General features: G+C 46.7%; 1 long non-coding RNA gene across 1 annotated transcript; it reads right to left on the minus strand.

Annotated features, from left to right (window-relative positions):
* Nucleotides 1-422: 422 nt before the first annotated feature.
* LOC111734511 lies at nt 423-1,833 on the minus strand. Its single transcript, XR_002778475.1, has 3 exons — nt 1,759-1,833; nt 1,429-1,725; nt 423-889 (listed from the first exon to the last, which is right to left on the minus strand). It is a non-coding gene; the product is annotated as an uncharacterized LOC111734511 (long non-coding RNA).
* Nucleotides 1,834-2,657: the final 824 nt, after the last annotated feature.

The raw sequence follows: 2,657 nt of genomic DNA on the forward strand, positions 1-2,657 counted from the left end.
GAAAGAGAACATGTCATCGTCCCAGGGGCGGAGAAAGCAAAGGCAGAGGTGTAAACTGCTAAGTCACTTTTTTGCTTTAAAAATTCAATCTAAACAGTTAACCTATTTGGATACCAAACTGTATCGAAAGGAAACTCTCAACTCTCTCCCTAAGAAACGAAACGAAACGAAACGAAAGCGCAAAGAAGGAAATATGCCAAAACGGTAACAAGGGTTCCAGCTGGGGGTGAGGCATTGGGGACTCCCACCTGCACCCCGCTTTTCCTGCTCCACTCTAGTTTACCAGCTTTCTAGAATGAGCATTATTACCTTTAAAATTAGACAGCAAATATAACACACTTCCAAAAATTAATCAACTATTTAGATGCTAAAGCTAATAACCATTCAAACACTCTTAATATTCCACAGAATAAAGCTTCACAAATTATTTCCAATTCCAGCTATATTTAGGAGTCCACCCATGAAGTGCTGGCACTTTCACAGAAGTAGGTCAAGAGAGGACGGACTTATTTTCACACCAGATAATGTTGAACTGCTCCAGTTTCAGAAATTCATCAAAAAGAGGATTTGGTCTACTGAAATGTTCACATCTCCAGGGTAAAATTGTATACCAAATACAAGAGCAAACGTATTTCTGGAGAAAAGCCAGTCCATGTGTGTCTTCTGTTCAAAAGCAGGTTCCTAGCATCCGTCGGGCTCCGTCTCGTGCCCCTGGTCTGAGGTCCTCAGCCTCGCCCCTTCCCTGTGCATGTGCAGGTCCCCAGACCTGGCAGCCTTCAAGCGCAAGACGAGGCTCGTCAAGGGTCCAGACCTTGCGTGCTTCCTTCATTGTCGCCGAGTCTGGGCCGCTTGAGCTCCAGAGGACTGCCCTGAGGGTCCCCAGGCGTTTCTGAAACATTAACAACTGTGAGGCTGGGAAGTAGGCGAAAGCTTCTGTAAGTTAAGAGCTGACGTCTATGAAATAAATGTTGTGCCAGACGAGGAACTAAACTGCCTGGCAAGGTCCTATATGTGTATAAGTGGAGGGATCTATCGCAGTGGTTCTCACCCAAGGGACAGTGGGCAATGTCTGGTGACATTTTAGAATGTCACGAGTAGGGGGATGGGTACCAACAGCCAGGGGCGCTGCTAAGCATCCTACAATCACAGGACAGCCAACACAACAGAGAATGAATGACCTGCCTAGAACGTCGGCAGTGCCGAGGCTCAGAAGCCTGCCCGAGCCACCCGCCTCACTGCACATGCTCTCACCAGCAGGTGGCCCCTGCTGAGAATGGACAAGGGGCCAATGAGTGTGGATGATGGGTCTAGTAAGATGCATCCTTGCTTTCTCAGAACTGACTTAAAATTAGGACGTGGTAATTTCCAAAAGAACAAAAGAGAAGATGTTCTCCTTAATTATATAAAACCAGTAACAGCATCACTTACCTGACTGGATTTCTTCTGTGGAAGGGGCAGAATTCACACTGGCTGGTATAGAATTCGGCGACGTATCTGTCTTCAAGGGTATTAAGTTTATTCTCCTTGATTAAAAGAAGTAGAGGGGGACATGGTGAATTAGTGTCGTGGGAGTCGTTTGTGTACAATATCAAATTTCAAAACTGTCCAAAGGAAAGATTTACCATCTGCAGCAGATCATATCATGCAAGAATTAAATAAAACGTTGATGCACCCACTTAGTAACTAAAGATTATCTTCATGTACTAAATGTGATGGTACTTAAACCTTAACAAGTCAACTAAAATTTAGTACTTAAACCTTAACAAGTCAACTAAAATTTTCAAAACCTGTGCTCTGTTCATTGCCAATGGTATGCTGAATGCCCTCCTGGATGCTGCCAATATAAAGCTAAGACATGGCAGCTACTATGGAAAGCTCCAAAACGCAGACAATTCCTTTTTAAAAGTCTACATTCTTAATTTTCAACAACTATTATTTTTTTTAAAAAAATGACAACTGCAAGAAGCTTGCAGGAAATTAAGAGGGGAAAAACTTTAATGCCAAAAATATTTCAAAGAACACCTTGTCATTCCCTTCCCCCACTTAAAAACAAATAGGAAAGAAAACTGCTCGTCTGCAGACAGAAATCAGATTCAGAAAGAGCCAAACACTCCCAAGCCATAGTATGGATCTGCGACGAAGTCACGTGAACAAAGCAGAGTGAGACCCACAGTGCTTCTGTCATCTGTCACTGCCACCCCTTCCCTCTGGTGGACCTCCAACCCCGGCCACCTCCCAGGACAATTTGTCTAGCAGGTCGGGAGGCAGGGAGGGGACCGGTGGAGAAGGCAGCACGCCGAGCCAGAGCAGACAACCTCCCTCACTGTCACGGGGGATGCCGCTGCTGGATGGCAGACACCTGACAGTGTAGACGGCTCCGCCTGCAGCACCGGCAGGGAACTCAGGTACGCTCAGCAGCCGGCTGCCGTGAACAGGGAGAGGACATCTGCACCATCGCCTGGGGACTCTCTGTTATTAGACCGGACCTGCTGGTCACCAGGAGCCAGGCTGCGAAATGCAGCAAAAACCGCCTCAAGGTGTCCCTCTAATTCCCTCCCTGTGGTGAAGTGCCCGTTACAGTTCTGGGCAAGGGAGCACGGGAAAAAAGGGGACACGCTTCCTGCCTCAAGGGGCAGGGCTTTCCAGAGCAAGGTAAA

The sequence above is a fragment of the Pteropus vampyrus genome, unplaced genomic scaffold, assembly GCF_000151845.1.
Source record: "Pteropus vampyrus isolate Shadow unplaced genomic scaffold, Pvam_2.0 Scaffold1565, whole genome shotgun sequence".
Taxonomy (NCBI): Eukaryota; Metazoa; Chordata; class Mammalia; order Chiroptera; family Pteropodidae; genus Pteropus; species Pteropus vampyrus.